Source organism: Pseudophryne corroboree, chromosome 11 (assembly GCF_028390025.1).
Source record: "Pseudophryne corroboree isolate aPseCor3 chromosome 11, aPseCor3.hap2, whole genome shotgun sequence".
Lineage (NCBI taxonomy): Eukaryota > Metazoa > Chordata > Amphibia > Anura > Myobatrachidae > Pseudophryne > Pseudophryne corroboree.
Window position 1 is genome coordinate 281,931,779 of NC_086454.1, and position 24,040 is coordinate 281,955,818.

Sequence of the window (24,040 nt, forward strand, 5' to 3'; positions counted from 1 at the left end):
CTATTACAACGAACTATGTCGTTTTACACAGGGTCTAGTGATGCTTTTCAGTCGCACAGGCAGCCGCAGAGTGATTGACAGGAAGAGGGCGTTTCCGGGTGTCAACTGAGCATTTTCAGGGAGTGTTCGGAAAAACGCAGGCGTGCCAGGAAAAATGCAGGCGTGCCAGGAAAAATGCAGGCGTGGCTGGGTGAACGCAGGGCATGTTCGTGACGTCAAATCCGGAACTGAACAGTCTGAAGTGATCGCAAGCGCTGAGTAGGTCTGAAGCTACTCTGAAACTGCACAACATTTTTTTGTAGCCGCTCTGCGATCCCTTTGTTCGCACTTCTGCTAAGCTAAAATACACTCCCAGTGGGCGGCGGCATAGCGCTAGCACGGCTGCTAAAAACTGCTAGCGAGCGATCAACTCGGAATGACCACCTATGTGCGATTTTGGCTAAGTGTCAATTTTGACTATCTCTTCTATAGAGATTTGCCTGCACAGTCTATCTAGGCTTGCGATGCCGATCACGCGGGAACGCGCATCGGCATTGAATCGGTATCGCAAGGTGACTTTCACCTTGCGATCTGCACTAACCTTTCTTACGATTTTGACTATATAGTCAAAATCATAAGAAAATATCTCACCGTGTGTACACACCATTAGATTTGTTTGGGGTGTGTTAAAACTGAAATCTAATTGCATTGTAAAAATAAAGCAGCCAATATTTACACTGCACAGAAACAATATAACCCACCCAAATCTCTCTCTGCACATGTTACATCTGCTGCCCCTGCAGTGCACATGGGGCCTAATTCAGACCTGATCGCTCACTAGGGTTTTTTGCACTGGTGCGAGCAGATAGTCGCAGTCCATAGGGGAGTGTATTTTTGCTTTGCAAGTGTGCGAACGCCTGTGCAGCCGAGCGGTACAAAAAAGTTTTGTGCAGTTTCTGAGTTGCCCAGGACTTACTCAACCGCTGCGATCACTTCAGCCTGTCAATCTCTTTGCGGTTGGCTGTGCGAATGGATTCTTTGTACAATCCAGCAACGATCCGCTTTGTACCTGTACGACGCACCTGCGCAATGCAGTGCATACGCATGCGCAATTCTGACCTGATCGCAGCGCAGCGAAAAATCCTAGCATGTGATCAGGTCTGAATGACCCCCTTGGTTTTGCCCTTCTGCTAACAAATTTGCTGCTACAATCAGGTCTGAATTAGGGCCAAGGTGAGCACCGACCTCTCGCTAGGACATTGGGTGCAAAGTAGAGATGAGCGGATTCGGTTTTACTCTGATTTACTCGGTTCTCAAAACGGCATTTTATTGGCTCACGAATGTCACGTGTTTTGGATAGCCAGAGAAAGGTTACTCTGATTTTAGGGGGTTATACTATGTACTGTGAATATTTTCTATTATGAGCACACAACATATTTTACATGCTGGTATCTGCTCAGGGCTGATCCTGCTTATGTTAATACTTATCCAAATATTATATATGAGATTTCTGTTATTCATTTTTTCAATCAGGAATGTGAATCCGTTTCATCTGCCAAGATTATTTAAGTCTGTTTTTACTTTATCCCTGTAATATCTGGCTGTAATACTATCGTCTGGGGGTCTGTGTGTACCATGTTGTCCCAGCTGTGAAAGGCTGATCTCTGACTTGCTAATCATCTCACTTTCATTTCTCAAACATAAAACTTACAATGTCTGCATTCCTTCACATACAAAATAAATAATACTAGACTGGAGAGGGAAAAAAAGGGTTTCTCAACAGTCATTAAATCAGTTGCTGTCTCTCATTGAGAAAAGAAAATATGTTTTAAAGAATACATCTTAAAAAGAGTTACCATTATTTATTTATTAACAGTTTATTATATAGTGCAGCAAATTCCAATTGTAAATAATATTGATAAAACAAAACTAGGAAATAACAGACAGTCATAGAGGTAGGAGGGCCCTGCTCGCAAGCTTACAATCTATAGGGAAATAGGCATTGATACACAAGGATAGGTATTGCATAATGGTCCACCAGATTGCAAAGGTTCTTGGTTTGGCTGTATGATACACAACAATGTTGGCCATCAGCCAGGGCCGAATTAAGTCTTGAGGGTGACCAGAGCACTTAAGACAGGGGGGCCCCAGTGGAAGGGGATTTATATTAGATTGTGCAGAGCCGGTCCTAGGCATATGCAAACTAGGCAAATGCCTACGGCATTTAGTATGCCTAGTGACACAAGCAGCTTCTGCTGATTAAAATGATATGCGGCATGCCTATATTCTGTGTGTGACTGCAGCTGTATCTGCATATGAAATGCTATGTTACAGTGTATTCCTGGAAATGATTGTGGTGTAGCATTTTGTATGCAGATACAGCCACAGTCGCACACAGAATATAGGCATGCCGCATATCATTTTAATCAGCAGAAGCTGTTTGTGCATCCTAGCCATATAGTAATGCAAATAAGATGCATTTTCATCAAAAAAGGCGCCCCGACGTTAGCAAAGCTGCAAGCTGATTCACACCAGGCATCTCCAGCTGCATGGCGTATTGAGGCAAGATGTATTAGGACACATCTGTATCCAAGCAGAGGCATAGGTCAGAGTATAAGCAGACATGTGAGTCCTGTGTGCAGGTGGGTTAGTTGTGCAGTAATGTGCAGCATATGTGTAAGGGGCATTATGTGTGTCATATGTATAAATGCATTAATAATGTGCAGCAAATGTGTAAGGGGCACTATGTCTGTCATTATGTGTATAAGTGCACTAACAAAGTATGGCATAAGTGAAAGGGACATTATGTGTGTCATTTTGTGTATAAGGGCATTAATAATGTGCGGCATATGTGTGAGGGACATTATGTGTATATGGGCATTAATAAAGGCTGGCATAATGTGTAAAGGGCATTACTGTGTAGTTTAATGTGTATAATGTGCTCTACTGTGTAGCATAATGTATAGAAAGGCCACTACTGTGTGGTCTAATGTGAATAAAGAGCAATATGAAGTGGTGTAATGTGAATAAGGGGCACTACTGTGAGGAGTAACATTTATAAGGTAAAGTTGTACTACTGTGTGATGTAACATGAGTAAGGGACACTACTGCATGATAAAATGTAAATAAAGTACTACTTTGTGGCATAATTTGAATTGGTGGTACTATTGTGTGGCCATGCCTCTTCCCAGCAAGAACTAGTGATGTGCACCTGAAATTTTTCAGGTTTTGTGTTTTGGTTTTGGGTTCGGTTCCGTGGCCGTGTTTTGGGTTCGGACGCGTTTTGGCAAAACCTCACCGAATTTTTTTTGTCAGATTCGGGTGTGTTTTGGATTCGGGTGTTTTTTTCAAAAAACCCTAAAAAACAGCTTAAATCATAGAATTTGGGGGTCATTTTGATCCCATAGTATTATTAACCTCAATAACCATAATTTCCACTAATTTTCAGTCTATTCTGAACACCTCACACCTCACAATATTATTTTTAGTCCTAAAATTTGCACCGAGGTCGCTGGATGGCTAAGCTAAGCGACCCTAGTGGCCGACACAAACACCTGGCCCATCTAGGAGTGGCACTGCAGTGTCACGCAGGATGGCCCTTCAAAAAAATACTCCCCAAACAGCACATGACGCACAGAAAAAAAGAGGCGCAATGAGGTAGCTGTGTGACTAAGCTAAGCGACCCTAGTGGCCGACACAAACACCTGGCCCATCTAGGAGTGGCACTGCAGTGTCACGCAGGATGGCCCTTCAAAAAAATACTCCCCAAACAGCACATGACGCACAGAAAAAAAGAGGCGCAATGAGGTAGCTGTGTGACTAAGCTAAGCGACCCTAGTGGCCGACACAAACACCTGGCCCATCTAGGAGTGGCACTGCAGTGTCACGCAGGATGGCCCTTCAAAAAAATACTCCACAAACAGCACATGACGCAAAGAAAAATGAAAGAAAAAAGAGGTGCAAGATGGAATTGTCCTTGGGCCCTCCCACCCACCCTTATGTTGTAAAAACAGGACATGCACACTTTAACGAACCCATCATTTCAGCGACAGGGTCTGCCACACGACTGTGACTGAAATGACTGGTTGGTTTGGGCCCCCACCAAAAAAGAAGCAATCAATCTCTCCTTGCACAAACTGGCTCTACGGAGGCAAGATGTCCACCTCATCATCATCGTCCGATTCATCACCCCTTTCACTGTGTACATCCCCCTCCTTACAGATTATTAATTCGTCCCCACTGGAATCCACCATCTCAGGTCCCCGTGTACTTTCTGGAGGCAATTGCTGCTGGTGAATGTCTCCATGGAGGAATTGATTATAATTCATTTTAATGAACATCATCTTCTCCACATTTTCTGGAAGTAACCTCGTACGCCGATTGCTGACAAGGTGAGCGGCGGCACTAAACACTCTTTCGGAGTACACACTGGAGGGAGGGCAACTTAGGTAGAATAAAGCCAGTTTGTGCAAGGGCCTCCAAATTGCCTCTTTTTCCTGCCAGTATACGTACGGACTGTCTGACGTGCCTACTTGGATGCGGTCACTCATATAATCCTCCACCATTCTTTCAATGGTGAGAGAATCATATGCAGTGACAGTAGACGACTTGTCAGTAATCGTTGGCAGGTCCTTCAGTCCGGACCAGATGTCAGCATCAGCAGTCGCTCCAGACTGCCCTGCATCACCGCCAGTGGGTGGGCTCGGAATTCGTAGATGGATGGATAGTATAGTATTATATGACTTATGGACGACGAGTGACGACACAGAGGTAGGTACAGCCGTGGCCTACCGTACTGCTGCTTATATATATAATATACTGTATAACGGACCTGGTGGACACTGTCAGCAGACTGCTAAACTAGTATGAAGAAAAAAAAAACACCACAGGTATACAATGTAGATGGATGGATAGTATAGTATTATATTACTTATGGACGACGAGTGACTGACGACACAGAGGTAGGTACAGCCGTGGCCTACCGTACTGCTGCTTATATATATAATATACTGTATAACGGACCTGGTGGACACTGTCAGCAGACTGCTAAACTAGTATGAAGAAAAAAAAAACACCACAGGTATACAATGTAGATGGATGGATAGTATAGTATTATATTACTTATGGACGACGAGTGCACTGACGACACAGAGGTAGGTACAGCCGTGGCCTACCGTACTGCTGCTTATATATATAATATACTGTATAACGGACCTGGTGGACACTGTCAGCAGACTGCTAAACTAGTATGAAGAAGAAAAAAAACACAGGAGTGTTTTTCAGGCAGACAAACGTATACTGGACTGGTGGTCACTGTCAGCAAAACTGTGCACTGTACTCCTGCTATAACTGCTCCCCAGTCCCCACAATTAGGCAGTGTGAGCAGAGCAGTGCACTCAGCACAGATATATCATGCAGCAGTGCAGCACACTGAGTAAGCACAGATATGGTGGAGCGTTTTTTTTTCAGGCAGAGAAACAAACAAAGGATTAAACTCACTGGTGGTATAATCAAAACCCTGCACTGTACTCCCTAACAGCTGCTCCCCGTCCCCAATCCTCCCCACAATTATAAGTAAGTCACTCAGTCTTTATACTCAGTCTTTTTCTACTATAACGGAGAGGACGCCAGCCACGTCCTCTCCCTATCAATCTCAATGCACGTGTGAAAATGGCGGCGACGCGCGGCTCCTTATATGGAATCCGAATCTCGCGAGAATCCGACAGCGGGATGATGACGTTCGGGCGCGCTCGGGTTAACCGAGCAAGGCGGGAGGATCCGAGTCGCTCGGACCCGTGTAAAAAAAAGGTGAAGTTCGGGCGGGTCGGATTCCGAGGATCCGAACCCGCTCATCACTAGCAAGAACACACCTTTTTTTGGGCTGTGCGCCAAAAGTGTGCCATGTTCCTATTTAAAATATAAGGGGTAGGAACATCAAAATGAGGACTGCTGTGTGTGAGGGGTGACGATGCTGGGAAAGGGGTGTAGAGTCAGAGGCAGAACTAGCAGTGCTGCTAGGTGGCATCAGCCAGAATCTTGCCTAGAGCATCATATTGGTTAGGGCCAGCTCTGAGATTGTGCATACCTCCCAACATTAGCCATTCCAAGAAGAACAAAATACTCTCTATCTGGACTTCCCTCTTAATATGATTGATGTCACCTGGGTTGAACTATTTACGGCTCGGGCTTTCCTGCCAGACTCAGAAACCAGAACAAGGCAAAACATCATCATCTCACCGTCGGATTCCATATAAGGATTCCATAAAAGAAGCCGCACGTCGCCGCCATTTTCACTCCAGTCCTGGAGTGTTTAGTGAGAGGACATGTCTCCTCAGTGTCTGTGCGGGAAAGTGGCGCTTGGGGTGGTGAACAGACCTTTTGTATCATTCCAGTGCTGTCTTGTGCTGCATCAGTCCAGTGGGTGGTGTCTTGTGCTGCATCAGTCCAGTCACAGTGGTGGTGTCCTGTACTGCCATAAGTCCAGTGGTGGTGCTCTGTGCTGCCATAAGTCCAGTGGTGCTGCCATATAAGTCCAGTCCAGTGGTTCTTCCATATAAGTCCAGTCAAGTGGTGCTGCCATATAAGTCCAGACCAGTGGTGCTGCCTTATTAGTTCAGGGGTACTGCCGTATATGTCCAGTCCAGTGGTGCTGCCGTATAAGTCCAGGGGTACTTCCATATAAGTCCAGTGGTGCTGCCGTATAAGTCCAAGGGGTCTGTCGTATAAGTCCAGTCCAGTGGTGCTGCTGTACAAGTCCAGTCCAGTAGTGCTGCCGTATAAGTCCAGGGATACTGCCATATAAGTCCAGCGGGGCTGCCGTTTAGGTCCAAGGGTACTGCCATATAAGTCCAGTCCAGTGGTGCTGCCGTATAAAGTCCAGTAGTGCTGCCATATAAGTCCAGGCGTACTGCCCTATAAGTCCAGCAGTACTGCTGTTTAAGTCCAGTGGTAATGCCGTATAAGTCCAGGGGTAATGCCGTGTAAGTCTAGTGGTGCAGCAGTATAAGTCCAGTCCAGTGGTGCTGCCATACAAGTCAAGGGATACTGCAGTATACTTACAGTGGTACTGCTGTATAAGTCCAGCAGTGCTACTGTATATGTCCAGGGGTACTGCCATATAAGTCCAGTCCAGTGGTGCTGCCGTGTAAGTCCAGTCCAGTGGTGCTGCCATATAAGTCCAGGGGTATTGGCGTATAATTCCATTGGTGCTGCCGTATAAGTCCAGTCCAGTGGTGCTGCCGTATAAGTACAGTCCAGTGGTGCTGTCATATAAGCCCAGGGGTACTGCCATATAGGTCCAGCGGTACTGCCATATAAGTCCAGTGGTGCTGCCGTATCAGTCCAGTCCAGTGGTGCTGCCATATACATCCAGGGCTACTGCCATATAAGTCCAGCGGACCAGTATTACTGCCATATAAGTCTAGTCCAATGGTACTGCTGTATAAGTCCAGTGGTACTGCCGTATAAGTCCAGAAGTACTGCCGTATAAATCCAGTCCAGTGGTGCTGCCATATAAGTCCAGGAGTACTGCCATATAAGTCCACCGGTACTGCCGTATAAGACCAGGGGTACTGCTGTATAAGCCCAGTGGCGCTGCCGTATAAGTCCAGTGTTACTGCCGTATAAGTCCAGGGGAACTGCTATATAAGTCCATTCCAGTGGTGCTGCCGTTTAAGTCCAGTGGTGCTGCCATTTAAGTCCAGGGGAACTGCCATATAAGTCCAGAGGTACTGCTGTATAAGTCCAGTGGTGCTGCCGTATAAGTCCAGTCCAGTGGTGCTGCCATAAAAGCCCAATCCAGTGGTTCTGCTGTATAAGTCCAGCGGTACTGCTGTATAAGTCCAGAGCTACTGCCATATAAGTCCAGTCCAGTGGTGCTGCCATAAAAGTCCAATCCAGTGGTTCTGCTGTATAAGTCCAGCGGTGCTGCTGTATAAGTCCAGAGGTACTGCCATATAAGTCCAGTCCAGTGTTGCTGCCATATAAGTTCAGTGGTGCTGCAGTATAAATCCAGGCATATTGCTGTATAAGTCCAGGGGTACTGCTGTAAAAGTCCAGTCCAGTGGTGATGCCGTATAAGTCCAGGGGTACTGCTGTATAAGTCCAGTCCAGTGGTGCTGCCTTATAAGTCCAGGGGTACTGCCGTATAAGTCCAGTCCAGTGTTGCTGCCATATAAGTCCAGTCCAGTGGTGCTGCTGTATAAATCCAGTCCAGCGGTGCTGCCGTAAAAGTTCAGTCCAGTGGTTCTGACGTATAAATCCAGGAGTACAGCCGTATGAGTCCGGCAGTACTGCCGTATGAGTCCAGCGGTACTGCTGTATAAGTCCAGTGGTGCTGCCATATAAGTCCAGGGTTCCTGCTGTATAAGTCCAGAGGATCTGCCATATAAGTCCAGTTATGCTGCCGTATTAGTCCAGTCCAGTGGTGCTGCCATATAAGTCCAGGGGTACTGCCGTATAAGTCCAGTCAAGTGGTGCTGCCATATAAGTCCAGGGGTACTGTCCAGTGGTGCTGCCATATAAGTCCAGGGGTACTGCCGTATAAGTCCAGTCAAGTGGTGCTGCCATATAAGTCCAGGGGTACTGCCGTATAAGTCCAGGGGTACTGCCGTATAAGTCCAGTCCAGTGGTGCTGCCATATAAGTCCAGTCCAGTGGTGCTGCTGTATAAATCCAGTCCAATGGTTCTGCTGTATAAGTCCAAGGGTACTGCCATACAAGTCCAGCGGTACTGTCGTATAAGTCCAGTGGTGCTGCCGTATAAGTCCGGGGGTACTGCCGTATAAGTCCAGTCCAGTGGTGCTGCCGTATAAGTCTAGTCCTGTGGTGCTGCCGTATAAGTCCAGGTGTCCTGCTGTATAAGTCCAGCTTTGCTGCCATATGAGTCCAGGTCTACTGCCGTATAAGCGGCACTGCCGTATAAGTCTAATAGTGCTGCCGTGTAAGCCCAGGGGTACTGCCGTATTAGTCCAGGGGTACTGCCATATAAGTCCAGTCCAGTAGTGCTGCCGTTTAATTCCAGTCCAGTGCTGCTGCCATATAAGTCCAGAGATATTGCCATATAAGTCCAGCGGTACTGTCGTGTAAGTCCAGTGGTGCTGCCGTATAAGTCATGGGGTACTGCCTTATAAGTCCATGGGTACTGTCAGTCCAGTGGTGCTGCCATATAAGTCCAGTCCAGTGGTGCTGCCGTATAAATCCAGCTGTACTGCCGTATAAGTCCATGGGTACTACCGTATAAGACCAGTGGTGCTGTCCTGTGCTGTATATTATTTACTTCAAATAAAGGGGTTATTAATATTTAATCCAAATAATTTTTACAGGGTTTGTCCTGTGTGGTGTAGGGGTATGCTCTCCTGTGCTGCATTTTGTTTCATAACTCCAGAAAAATAATGGAGAACAAAAATTTGGGGGATAAAACGGGAAGATCAAGAACCACTTCCTCCTAGTGCTGAAGCTGGCGCCACTAGTCATGACATAGACGATGAAATGCCATCCACGTCGTCTGCCAAGGCCGATGCCCAATGTCATACTAGAGGGCATATAAAATCCAAAAAGCCAAAGTTCTGTAAAATGACCCCAAAAAATACATTTAAATCGTCTGAGGAGAATCATAAACTTGCCAATATGCCATTTACGACACAGAGTGGTAAGGAATGGCTAAGGCCCTGGCCTATGTTCATGACCAGTGGTTCAGCTTCACATGAAGATGGAAGCCATCATCCGCCAGCTAGAAAAATTATAAGCGTTAAGCTGGCAAAAGCACAGAAAAGAACTGTGCGTTCTAAGATGGTATCTCAAATCCCCAAGAAGAGTCCAAGTGTGTCGGTGGTTGCGGTGCCTAACTTTCCCAACACTGTACAAGAAGAGGTGTCTCCTTCCACCATTTGCATGCCCTCTGCAAGTGCTGGAAGGAGCACCCACAGTCCAGTTTTTGATATTCAAATTGAAGATGTCACTGTTGAAATATACCAGGATGAGGATATGGGTGTTGCTGGCACTGCGGAGGAAGTTGACGATGATGATTCTGATGGTGATGTGGTTTGTTTAAATCAGGCACCGGGGGAGATAGTTGTTGTCCGTGGGATAAATAAGCTCATTCTCATGCCAGGGAAAATTACCAAAAAAGCCACATCTTCGGTGTGGAATTATTTCTCTACAAATCCGGACAACAGGTGCAAAACCATTTTTGTTGCCTTTCTCAATCCGTAATAAGTAGGGGTAAGGACATTAACCACCTAGGAACATCCTCCCTTATACGTCACCTGCAGCGCATTCATCAGAAGTCATTGTCAAGTTCAGAAACTTTTGGTAAGAGCGTAAGCAGTCCACTGATACCTAAATCCCTTCTTCCTCTTGTACCCAAACTCCTGCAACGTAAGTAGTCCTGCAGGCCATGTCACTGGCATGACTGAGGAGTCCTCTTCTTACCGGGATTCCTCCGGAGGATCCTTGAGTGGTACGCTTACTGCTGCTCCGCTGCTGTTGTTGCTGCTGGGAGTCGATTGTCATCCCAGAGGGGAAGTCGAAAGACCACTTGTACTACTTCAACTAAACAACTGACTGTGCAAAAGTCCTTTGCGAGGAAGATGAAATATGATAGCAGTCATACTGATACAAAGCAGATAACTGAGGCCTTGACAGCTATGTTGGTGTTAGACGTGCATTCGGTATCCGCCATTAGTGCAGTGGGAATTCGACAATTGATGGAGGTAGTGTGTCCCCGATACCAAATCCCATCTATATTCCACTTCACAAGGAAAGCGATTCCCGGACTGTACAGGGACATTATGAAAAGTGTCCTTAGTATCCTGTAAAAATGCAGTTGTATCCAGTGTCCACTTAACCATGGACATGTGGACAAGTGGAGCAGGGCAAACTAAGGACTACATGACTGTGACAGCCCACTGGGTAGATGTATTGCCTCCCGCAGCAACAACAGCAGCAGCACCAGTAGCAGCATCTCACAAATGCCAGTTCGTTCCTAGGCAAGCTACGCTGTGTTGCACCGGTTTCCGTAAGAGACACACCGCTGACAATCTTTTACTGAAACTGAGGGACATCATCGCACAATGGCTTACCCCATTTTGACTCTCCTGGGTATTTGTGATATCGTACAACGCCACCAATATTGTGCATGCATTATATCTGGGTAAATTCCAGCACGGCCCATGTTTTGCACATACAATTAATTTGGTGGTGCAGAATTTTTTTAAAAATTACAGGGGCGTGCAGGAGATGCTGTCGGTGGCCCGAAAAATTGCGGGCCACTTTCGACATTCAGCCACTGCGTGGAGCACCAGCAAACACTCCTGAACCTGCCCTGCAATCACCTAAAGCAAGAGGTGGTAACAAGGTGAAATTCAACACTCTGTATGCTTCAGAGGATGGAGGAGCAGCAAAAGGCCATTCAAGCCTATACATCCACCTACGATATTGGCAAATGAGGGGGAATGCACCTGACTCAAGTGCAGTGGAGAATGATTTCCGTGTTGTGCAAGGTTCTCCAACCCTTCGAACTTGCCACACGTGAAGTCAGTTCAGACACTACCAGTTTGAGTCAGGTCATTCCCCTCATCAGGCTTTTGCAGAAGCAGCTGGAGAAATTGAAGGAGAAGATAACAGGGAGCGATTCCGCTTAGTATGTGGGACTTGTGGATGGAGCCATTCGCTTTGCCAGGATCCAAGGGTGGTCAATCTGTTGATATCAGAGCACTACATTTTGGCCACCATGCTTAATCCTAGGTTTAAAGCCTACGTTGTATCTTTCTTTCCGGCAGACACAAGTCTGCAGAGGTTCAAAGACCTGCTGGTGAGAAAATTGTCAACTCAAGCGGAACGTGACCCGTCAACAGTTCCTCCTTCATTTTATTTAAATTTTTAATTCCTAGCCCACCCGCTTGCGTGGATGCAGAGCAGTCAAGAGTAAGTGATATGATTCTGTCACCATTGAAAGAATGGTGGAGGATTATATCGGTGACAGCATCCAAGTAGGCATGTCAGACAGTCCGTATGTATACTAGCAGGATAAAGAGGCAATTTGGAGGCCCTTGCACAAACTGGCTTTATTTTACTTAAGTTGCCCCCCCTCCAGTGTGTACTCCGAAAGAGTGTTTAGTGCAGCCGGTAACCTTGTCAGCGATCAGCGTAGGAGGTTACTTCCACAAAATGTGGAGAAGATGATGTTCATCAAAATGAATTATAAATTCTTCCAGGAAGACATTTACCAGCAATTGCCTCCAGAAAGTACACAGGGACCTGTGGTGGTGGATTCTAGTGGGGACGAATAATACTCTGTGAGGAGGAGGATGTACACACTGAAAGGGGTGAGGAATCGAAGGATGGGGATGGCATCTTGCCTCTGTAGAGCCAGTTTGTGCAAGGAGAGATGAATTGCTTCTTTTTTGGTGGGGGATTAATTGCTTCTTTTTTTGTGGGAGCCAAAACAAACCAATCATTTCAGCCACACCCTGTAGCTGAAATGATTGGTTTGTTAAAGTGTGCATGTCCTGTTTATAAAACATAAAGGTGGGTGGGAGGGCCCAAGGACAATTCCATCTTGCACCTCTTTTTCATCTTATCATCATGTGCTGTTTGGGGACTATTTTTTTAAAGCGCCATCCTGTCTGACACTTCCATATATGTCCAGTGGTACTGCCATTTAATTCCAGTGATTTGGACATACTGTATAATTCCAGTGATTTTGCCATTTAATTCCAGTGATTTGGACGTATAATTTCAGTGATTTGGACGTATAATTCCAGTGGGAATTGTTTGTGTCACTTGGCTTAGTCATACAGCTACCTCATTGCACCTCTTCGACATCTTTGCATGAGGTGCTGTTTGGGGCCTAGTTTTTGAAAAGTGCCATCCTGTCTGACACTGCCGTATGAGTCCAGGGGTACTGCTGTATTAGTCCTGGGGTACTGCCGTATAAATCCACCAATTGCAGAATTTTTTAAAATGACAAGGGCGTGCTGGAGATGCTGTCAAGACTATTCCATCTTGTACCTTTTATTACTTTATTTCTCTTATGTCCTAGAGGATGCTGGGGACTCCAAAAGGACCATGGGGTATAGACGGATCCGCAGGAGCTTGGGCACACTACAAAGACTTAAACTGGGTGTGAACTGGCTCCTCCCTCTATGCCCCTCCTCCAGACCTCAGTTAGACTTTGTGCCCAGGAGTGAATGGACACACACTAGGGGAGCTCTACTGAGTTTCTCTAAAAGACTTTATGTTAGGTTTTTTATTTTCAGGTAGACCTGCTGGCTACAGGCTCCCTGCAGCATGGGAGTGAGGGGAGAGAAGCAGGACCTACTTCTTCTTAGTTCAAGGGCTCTGCTTCTCGGCTACTGGACACCATTAGCTCCAGAGGGTTCGATCACTTGGTTCACCTAGCTTCTTGTTCCCGAAGCCGCGCCGTCACCCCCCTCACAGAAGCCAGAAGAAAGAGCCGGATGAGTATGTGAAGAACAGAAGACTTCAGTGATGGCAGAAGACTTCAGTAACGGAGGTACAGCGCAGTGGTCACGCTGCGCTCCATGCTCCCACACACCAACGCACTCTCAGGGTGCAGGGCGCTGGGGAAGTAGCGCCCTGAGCAGCAAGTTACTGATCTTTTAAAACACGGCTGGCATTACAAGCTTTCGCGGTGCCTCGGCACCGTGTCCCATACCCCCGCCAGCATAGCGCATCAGATGCACCAGTAACTCCCGCGCCGACGGCTCATGAGGGTGCAGGGCGCAGGGGGGGGCGCCCTGGGCAGCATGTTATACACTGGTTCAGGGGGTAAACTCTATATCTTAGGGTAGTACGTGTCCCGTCCCCCGCCAGCATGAAGCAGCGCTGCGCGCCACTTACTCCCGCGCCGAAGGCTCACGAGTGTGCAGGGCGCAAGGGGGGGTGCCCTGGGCAGCATGATGTATACTGTTTTAACGGTGTGGACCTTATATACAGTGTGTAGACACTGTATAAGGTCCCCCGCTGGGAAAGAGAAGGTATATTTTTAGCGGGCTGAAGCGCCGAGAAGGGGCGGGGCTTTACCCTCACAACTCTTTCAGCACCATTTTCCTCCATGTCCCCGCCATTGTTCAATCGTGATGGGGGCACAGTGTTTAGATTATAACACTTAGGTGGTTAAATGGGAGTATACCATGTACCCTGGGTTTCCCTGGTCAGAATGCCCACTATACCTTTTTAGTCGACATATGTCGACAGGATTCAGTAATCTGTCACTAAAGGGGGATCGCTGTCGGCATCATTGACGCCTATTGGTCCTCGAAGTAGTTTATGCAGTGTCAGCAGGTCGGTAGTTGGTTACTTGGCTAAAGGGAACACTATTTGGGTGACACAGTTGTATGCGGGCGACCCTGTCGGCACCAACTGTCTTTACTGAGAGTAACTTAACAGGCTGTAACTGCCTTAAGTCAGTATATATATATATATATGTATTTGTATATATATGTTTGGTACGGTTCCTTGGGAATGTAACTCAAGCACTAATATGGTAGTAGGTGGGAGAGTCTTAGAAAGTTTATTTAGGTATTTTCTATTCGGACCTCTCGGGGTCGCCAGATGGTTATTTTACCTGGTTACTACTCCCGGTTTGTCGACAAATACTAGGGTTTCTGTCGACCATATGGTTTCCTGTCTGATCTACAACTGGGGCATGTCAGCACATGGTCATACACATACAGTACACAATACTGTCACTAAGGACCCTACGGTTCGAGACAATCCACTTATATGTATGTTATATATATATGTATAGGGGATACGTGTGTATTTGTGTATTACATTATAATTTCTAATGTCGACTGAAGTAAAGTATTCTTTCTCATGTGCTGGTCGCTCTGTTGATAAAGCTCTAGATCGGCCGTGACGAGTTGGTCTCACATCCTCTCAAGGAGTCCGAAGGTTTATTCTTTTCCTGCCACGGATAGAATACTGTGAAAGTTAACTCCTGGTCGACACGGGGCCCTGTCTCAAAGGATCGTATACAGGAAAGCTAAGTGATATTTTATTTCTATACTGTGGGCTTATTTGCGTTACATGCACATGAGAGAGTGTTTGGATTCGGTAAGACTTTAGATAGATTTACCCGAAAGAGAGAGGGGAGTTTCCTTATGTTGGTTCTTCTCTATAACATTGCGGCAGGCTGTCGTACGAATGCAGGATGTGTGACCGGGGGATTGCTGAGGCTGACTCCGAGAGTTACTGGAGTTTTTTCCCTGGGACGGTGTACCGCTGTTTGGGGCGATACTTCAGTTCAGTCAATCTCGGTGGATCCTGCTGGTAAGTCTAGTTTTGGACGTTAGAGTCTCCCACAACGGTTGTTGACGCATTCCTTTATGGGATCCAGTAATTTTAATCGGTTCGATACAGTTCTTTTTTCCTTTTCTATTCACCATGTGGAAAGTGAAAAGGTAAGAGTTCTCCGGCCTTGTTAGGTTCGGAGAAGAGGATGTTGTGTCTATTTCTACCGCATTCACCACATGTCGCAGTGTCTATATGACGGGACCCCACTCCGGTGACGACTCAGTTACTATTTTCAGTTAGTCCAAGGATGAACTAGGACCGATGAATTACTTATAGAATCCAGAAGGGGACATTCTGGAGTTACAGATGTTTTCCCTCACTAATTTTCTAATGGATATAGCTATTTCCCTCTGGAAGGGGAGGTAGTACGCGATGCCATACCAGAGGGCGTCAGGTTCAGGGCCTCGTCCTCCTGTCCCGGTTATAAAAAAAAACAAAAAACAAAAAAACCCAGTAAGAACCATTGTTATTCTGTACTGAGATGTTCGCCTGATTGAGGCGAGGTAAAGAAATCATTGTTTCTCTCTGACTGTGCTTCGACACAGGGAAGGACTGTTGTTCCCAACGGCGCAGATGTCGGAGGTAGTATCAGGGTAGATACTGAATGGTTGCGGTTCGGTGGTTTCCTGTGGACAGAGGTCTGAGGATCTGGAGTCGGATCAGATTTACAGAGCCAATCCATCAATATGTTCCGTTGATGAAGACGTTGGATGCGGCATAAGAGGCTCTTTTGGTGTACAGGTCAATTGCCAGAGTGGTTTAGGGGACCTGGGATATGGTCCGGGTTTTCACCGGCACATGCACCGGAATTTACTTCTAATGGCCAGGATATCGCTCTGGGGGGGTCTGCTCAGTTCTCACCTCCTAGAGGACGACGGTTCAGGAGCCAGGATTAGATCCTAGTGTCCATATATGCTGATCTTCGAGGCTGGGGAACAGTCCTTGCATGAGAAGTATTTCCAGAGGAAAAGGTCATGATGCGAAGCTTGTATACAATAACTTTCTTGAATTAAGAGTTATTTTAACACACATATTCTTCGTAATCTGCCCGTGTTAATTCTGTCGGACGTCTTGACAGCAGTGGCGTAGGTAAGCCACTAGGGTGGAATAAGGAACAAAGCAGCCCTGGCAAAAGCTGAAATAGTTTCCGCTGGGTGGAAAGACTGGAAGACGTTATAGTAGCAGTCTTCGTTCCGGACATGTCCGTTGGAGAAATGGATTTCCTCTGCAGATGCGCTCTCCATCTGGGAAACATGCTGTCATCTTCAAGAAGTTTCACAGAAGTGGCAAGTCTTTGAGGAGTGCCTCAATTGGGCATGGTGGCGTCTCGCCTCAACGGGAGACCTAAGGAATATGGTTCCAGGTTAAGGAACACTCAAGCTATAGCAGTAGACGCCCTCGTGACACCTTGGGTGTTTTCAGTAGGTCTAGGTGTCTCCTCCGCGTTCACTCTGCTGAAGGAGATAACCGTAAGAAGAACAGAGGTTCCGGCGATCCTCATTGTTCCGGTCTAGCCAAGGAGGGCTTGGTATCCAGTTCTTCAAGATTTATTTATAGAAGATCCCTGGACTCCTCTACGGGAGGAACTGTTACAGCAAGCTCCGGGCGTGTATCAGGAATTACAGTGGCTGCGTTTGCCGGCGTGGCGGTTGAATGTCATATCCTAGTCCGAATGGGTATTCCCACTGAGGTCGGATCCACACTTCTTCAGGCTAGAAAAGAAGTTACAGCGAAGCCTTGACACCGCTTTTGGGGTAACTCTGTGTCTTGGTGTGCATCTACGAAGACTCCTACGGAAGACTTTTAGCTGAGTCGTTTTTCTACATTTCTTGCAAGCAGGCGTGGATGCAAGCCTAATGTTAGGCTCTGTTTCATGGCAGTTTTGGCCTCATAAATTTTCTTAAAAAAAAAAAGGAAAGATTTGGCCACCTTTCTGGAAGTTCAATCTTTCATGAAAGGAATACTGCTCGTCCACCCTCCATTTGTGACCCATTGGCACAGTGGGATCTTGACGTGGTGTTGCGTTTTTTGTTTCTCACTGATTGGAACCTTTTATTAAAGGTTGTGTTAAAAGATTCTCTATTGGAGAGTGGTCATGTTAGTACCTTCTGGGCGACCGCAAGGCGGTTGTCGGAAGTAGCAGCTTGGTCTCACAAGAGACCCTGTTTGCTCTTCCAAGTGGATAGAAGGGAGAACTCGGATGGTAGTTCTGCCGAAGAGGGTTTTAGGTGTTTGTCAAGTTCATCAGTGAGGCTGTTCCTTACCTGTTCCTTCTTATGGAAAAACAGACATGATAAATCGGGGAGGCTGAGTATATGAATTTTCAGCAGTGGTTGATTCAAAGTCTCTCGATGTAGTCAGGGTTTTGAGGAATTATGTCGCCAATTGGGCTCAGTTTGGGGAAACAGAGGCTATGTTTGTCCGGTATGAACCCAGCGTGCTTGGGGCGCCTGCGTCTCTGCAGTCTGTTACACGCTGGATCTGTGAGGCGATTCGGTGTGCTAGTGCTACGGCTGGATTGCCGTTACCGAAGTCGGGGGAGGCCCATCCTACCGGGAAGAAGGGCTCTTCTTGGGCGGAGGCCCGAGGAGTCTCGGTGGGTTACCTTTGCCGAGCAGTTACTTGGTGGGGTTTCAAACACTTTTACTATGCTCTACAAGTTTGATACCCTGGCTCATGGGGACCTCATGTTTGCTCATTCGGTGCTGCAGAGTCGTCCGCACTCTCCCGCCCGTTTTGGAGCTTTGATATAGACCCCATGGTCCTTTTGGAGTCCCCAGCATCCTCTAGGACGTAAGAGAAAATAGGATTTTAGTACCTACCGGTAAATCCTTTTCTCCTAGTCCGTAGAGGATGCTGGGCGCCCGTCCCAGTGCATACTTTTTCTGCGGATTATTGAGGTTGGTTACACTTTGTGGTGTTTCTTCTCTGTCAGGCTATCGCTGATGTTGTTCATGCTATGGCATGTGGTTTTCTTACTATTGGTTGGGTTCGCACACAGGTTGTGTTACGTATTCTCTCAGTGTAGGGCTGTATGGTTTCATACCGTGGGCTGGTATTCTGCTGAAGGTCATGTCTTGCGGTATGTTCATGGTGTGAGCTGGTATAACACTCACTGTGTTTAAATTATAAATTCTTTCCTCGAAATGTCCATCTCTCCTGGGCACAGTTTTCTAACTGAGGTCTGGAGGAGGGGCATAGAGGCAGGAGCCAGTTCACACCCAGTTTAAGTCTTTGTAGTGTGCCCAAGCTCCTGCGGATCCGTCTATACCCCATGGTCCTTTTGGAGTCCCCAGCATCCTCTACGGACTAGGAGAAAAGGATTTACCGGTAGGTACTAAAATCCTATTTTTCATGATGTGCTGTTTGGGGCCTACTTTTTAAAAGTGCCAACCTGTCTGCCACTGCAGTGCCACTTCTAGATGGGCCAGGTGTTTGTGCCACCCACTTGTGTCGCTTAGCTTAGTCATCCAGCTACCTCATTGCACCTCTTTTTCTTCTTTGCATTATGCGCTCTTTGGGGCCTAGTTTTTAAACTTCCATCCTGTCTGTCGCTGCAGTGCCACTCCTAGATGGGCCAGGTGTTTATGCCGCCCACTTGTGTCAGTGCAAGCTTTTGGCCTTAAAACAATATTGTGAGGTGTGGGATGTTCAGAATAGACTGGAAATGAGTGGAAATTAATGTTATTGAGGTTAATAATAACTTAGGATCAAAATTACTCCCAAATTCTGTGATTTTAGCTGTTTTTATGTTTGTTTTTTTAAATCATCCAGATCCAAAACCAAAAACAAATACTGAAAGGGTGGTTTTGGCAAAACCAATCAAGATCCAAAACACAAGCGGGCATCCAGATACAAAAGCAAAACACAAAACACGAAAAGCGCCCGCCGCACAGCTCTAGTTTCAACACAGATGATTGCAATCATAATTTAAGAAAGAAATCCAGGTAGAGAGCATTTTATAGGACAGTTTGATTGAAGGCAGTAACGGATCTTGCTACGGGCACACAGGATTTTTGCCCGGAGCGCCGCCACGGCGAGATCTGCTACTGGTGGTGCCCCCCCGGTGCTATGCGGTGCTCTGCTGTCACTGCTGTGTGGTACGCGATGACGTCATCATGCACCACACGGCATTGTGGGACTGGCACATAGACGCTAGGGGTCATAATTGACCTCTAGTGTCTATTCTGTGCTATGGGAGAGACGTCATGATGTCTCTCCCATAGATCCGAGGAGCGGCGCCGGCGGCCGGAGACGGAGGTCAGCAGTGGTCGGGAATCAGGAGCGGGGAGGGTGAATAATAATTTATTTATTTTTATTTTATTGTAAGTGGCACAATTCTACTGGGGGCACAAACGGGGGACACAACTCTACTGGGGGCACAAATGGGGGCACAACTTTATAGGGGGCATAACTGGCCATGCCCCTTTATGAAGCCAAGGCCTTATTTTCGCCCGGGGTGCCACAAGGGCTAGAACCGGCCCTGATTGAGGGTAGAGCTTAATCACCAAGTCCCAGAAGTAGCTGCTGTGAGAGACAGTGAGGGGGACCCACACTCCCTCTCGATTTGCAAGTGGAAATATTGGTATATCTCACTGCGCTTACCTCCTAAAAGGAGAGATGCCTATATGTTTGTGGGAATTTCACCAATTTGTTCGTTAAAACTATAAATCATGTATCAGTAAAGTCAGGGGCTGGCTGCCAACTTTTAGCCTGGTGGGCAAGTCCAGATCACTGGCCCATAAGTAATCGCGCCATCTTAAATGGAGGTTTTTGTTTAAAAAATATTTATTAATAAAAAAAAATTAGGCCTGGTGTAAATTATCCCAAAGATACTTTATTATAAATTTGTCAGTGCGGCCGCGGCTTCAGCAGAGCTGTGTAGTGCAGGGGTGGCCAACCAGTCAGTGGCAAAGAGCCAGAAAAGATCTGTAGTCAAGGTCAAGAGCCATATCATGCGCGGGCCGAAGGCGCGTGAGCAAAAATGGGGGCGTGGCATAGTTGTCACAAAGCCACACCCCATTTTTATGCGCACACCTTTCGGTTTGACGTTTGTAGGAGTATGACCTTGTTTCATAACCTCATTTTTAGTCATGTTGTACAGTGCCACATACAAATAAAGCCCCTCTACAGTGCCACATACATATAAAAACAACAAAAGATGGGTGCCTCCACAGTGCCAAATACATATCCCCACAGTGCCAGATACATATATGCCCCCACAGTGCCAGATACATATATACCCCCACAGTGCCAGATACATATATGTCCCCATAGTGCCAGATCTGCCCCCACTGCCAGATACACATCTCCCCAGTGCCAGATATGCCCCCAGTGCCGGATCCAGGGGGGGGGGGGGAAGGGGGCGAACGGGGCGAACGCCCCCCCTAACAGTCATAGCCACGCCCACTTACATGATGGTGACGTTGACCACATTGCCAGCCACAGCGACCAGGTCCTGCAGTGGCATGAGGAAGATCCCAAGGTAGTGGGGCAAGCTGTCTTTGGCGCACAGTGGAGAGAACAAGGTGGATGAGCAGTTCCCGCCTCTGCTGGTGCTGTTCAGACAGGGTCTGTGCGCTGGCGGCTCCTCCATTATGGGTCCGGTCACCGCGGGAGATGGGTGTAAGCCACACTGGGTGGCAGCGATCCAGTGCAGCATTGCTCATCTTCCTCCGTTGACTCCCCCGCAGTCAGCGCCTGTAGCAACCAGCACAGCCCAGCATTTCTCATCTTGATCCTTCATAGCGGCAGCATCCCCCTCCCCAGCATCCGGCTACCCGCACCGATACATGGCACGCTGCAGCAATGCCAGCCCCACAGGCATGGACGGGGGTCGTGCTTGCTCTCTGCGCTGCTGGGGCCGCCAGAGGTGGGGGCTGCTGCCAGGTGATGGTGTGTGGCTGCACTGACATCCCTCCACATCCTCCGTGTCCCCAGGGGCCCCTAGCCCCATCTGCAATCATCACATGCCATCCCCCCCACCTTGGGCAGTGTGTGCTGCCCATTGGTGTGTTAGTAGTTACATGTGTCCGGTTTGTGTGTGCTACATAAGAAGTACATGTGCAGCCTGGCAATGCTTTATATGCTCTTTAGAGCATTAATGGACAGTTGGGATGGAAAGTGGGAGGAGTAATGAGTGTAGAGGAGGAGTCAGGAATAAATAAACCGCCCCCCCCTAAAAGAAAAGTCTAGATCCGTCCCTGCCAGTGCCAGATACACATTTCCCCCCAGTGCCAGATATGCCCCCAGTGCCAGATATACCCCCACTGCTAGCTACATGTCTCCCCACTGCCAGATATGCCCCCATTGCCAAATATGCCCCCACTGCCAGATACACATCCCCCAGTGCCAGATACACATGTCCCCCCAGTGCCAGATATGCCCCCAGTGCCAAATATGCCCCCAATGTCAGCTACACATCTCCCCAGTGCCAGATATGCCCCCACTGCCAGCTACACGTCCCCCCAGTGCCAGATATGCCCCTCTGCCAGAAAAACATGTCCCCCCAGTGCCAGATATGCCCCCAGTGCCAGAAACACATGTCCCCCCCAGTGCCAGATATGCCTCCAGTGCCAGAAAAACATGTCCCCCCCAGTGCCAGATATGCCTCCAGTGCCAGAAAAACATGTCCCCCCAGTGCCAGATATGCCCCCAGTGCCAGAAAAACATGTCCCCCCAGTGCCAGATATGCCCCCAGTGCCAGAAACACATGTCCCCCCCAGTGCCAGATATGCCTCCAGTGCCAGAAACACATGTCCCCCCCAGTGCCAGATATGCCCCCAGTGCCAGAAACACATGTCCCCCCAGTGCCAGATATGCCCCCAGTGCCAGAAACACATGTCCCCCCAGTGCCAGATATGCCTCCAGTGCCAGAAACACATGTCCCCCCAGTTACTACAGATATGCCCCCAGTGCCAGATACACGTCCCCCCAGTACCAGATATGCCCCCAGTGCCAGATACATGTCTCCCCAGTGCCAGATATGCCCCCAATGTAAGATACACATGTCCCCACACTGCGCACCCCCAAGTGCTGCTCACCACCGTGCTGCTGCTCTGCTCAGTCTGCTGCTTGTGAGGGGAGGAGAGCGCAGCGAGCGCCTCTCCTGCCCCTCAGTCTCCACTCTCCGGTGGCGTTGATTCTCTCTAATTAGGCGCCGGTCCGTGAGCCAATCAGTGTTCGCGGACCGGCAGCTAAGACTCCTGATTGGCTGCCAGTCTGCGAGCTCTGATTGGCTCATGGGCCGGCTTCGGCCACTGCAGACTAGGGCAGCGGGAGGCGCCGTCAGGGCTTACGAGCTGCATGCAGAGATAGAAAGTGTACTACTTACTCACTGGGACAGGATTTAGAAGTGTCTGTGTCTCTCTCTAGACCAGGGGTGGGGAACATTTGGCCCTCCAGCTGTTGTTGAACTACACATACCAGCATGCCTTGCTACAGTTTTGCTATTTGGTCATGCTAAAACTGTTGCAGGGCATGCTGAGATGTGTAGTTCAACAACAGCAGGAGGGCCGAAAGTTCCCCATCCCTGCTCTAGACCCTCATTAGATAACAGGTTATACAGTAGCTCATGAAATCTGATACTCCTGTGTCTCTGCCTGCACTGCATACTGTCTTGCTCGCATTCTGGCTGCCTGGTTCCACTGCTTCAAAAGAGGGAAAGCTAGTGATCAGTAGCAGACCTTCTACAGGCACACAGGATTTTTGCCCGGGGTGCCACCGCCATCCAGAGGGCGCCGCCTCCGTGGCAAGATCCGCTACTGGTGGTGCCCCCCGGTGCTGTGCTGTCACTGCTGGGCGAAAATAGGGGTGTGGCTTCATAAAGGGGCATGCTCAGGTATGCCCCCTGTAGAGTTGTGCCTCTGTTTGTGCCCCCAGTAGAGTTGTGCCCCCATTTGTGCCTTCTAGTTTATGCCGCTTACAAAAAATAAATAATAAATAAATTAATTAATACTCACCATCCCCGCTCCTGATTCCCTGACCGCTGCTGACCTTGGTCTCCGCCCGCCGGTGCCACTCCTCTGATCTATGGGAGAGACATTATGGGGTATATGCAATTGCGGTCGAATTCCCGAAATTGTCGAATTTCGGGTCATTTTCGCCCAAAAAAAAATTCGCCAATGCAATTCAGTGCTTTCCGACCAAAAAACGGACTTTCAAAATTCGACTTTTTGAAATTCGAATTTTTGCAAATTCGACTTTTCTGCAATGATACAAGTGCTGCAATTCGACAAAAGCGTATTCAATTCAAGTTTGAAAATTCGACAGCAGTGCTTTTAGACAGCAAATTCGTCATTTTCAATCCGCCACACTTTGGAGGGTGAAAACAATAAAAAAAAATTTAAACATGTTTTTTTGGGTGTTTTTTTTTTTTAGGAATAGCATATCTATTTATATTAGAAGGGATTAGGTACTTTTTTTTTTTTTTTTTGGAGGCACAAATATTATTTATATATTTTTTAAAATATTATTTTTTTTTTATTTTTTTTTTATTGCTGGAACGGTAAAATCCTTAAAAAAAATGGCGTGGGGTCCCCCCTCCAAAGCATAACCAGCCTCGGGCTCTTCGAGCTGGTCCTGGTTCTAAAAATGCGGGGAAAAAATTGACAGGGGATCCCCCGTATTTTTAAACCAGCACCGGGCTCTGCGCCTGGTGCTGGTGCAAAAAATACGGGGGACAAAACGAGCAGGGGTCCCCCGTATTTTTCACACCAGCATCGGGCTCCACTAGCTGGACA

The 24,040-nt window shown here is 47.6% G+C and overlaps 1 non-coding gene across 1 annotated transcript; it reads left to right on the top strand.

Moving 5' to 3' along the window:
* Positions 1 to 17,540: 17,540 nt before the first annotated feature.
* On the top strand, positions 17,541 to 17,669 carry LOC134971109 (U8 small nucleolar RNA). The gene has a single exon (XR_010190238.1). It is a non-coding gene; the product is annotated as a U8 small nucleolar RNA (small nucleolar RNA).
* The last annotated feature ends 6,371 nt before the right edge of the window (positions 17,670 to 24,040 follow it).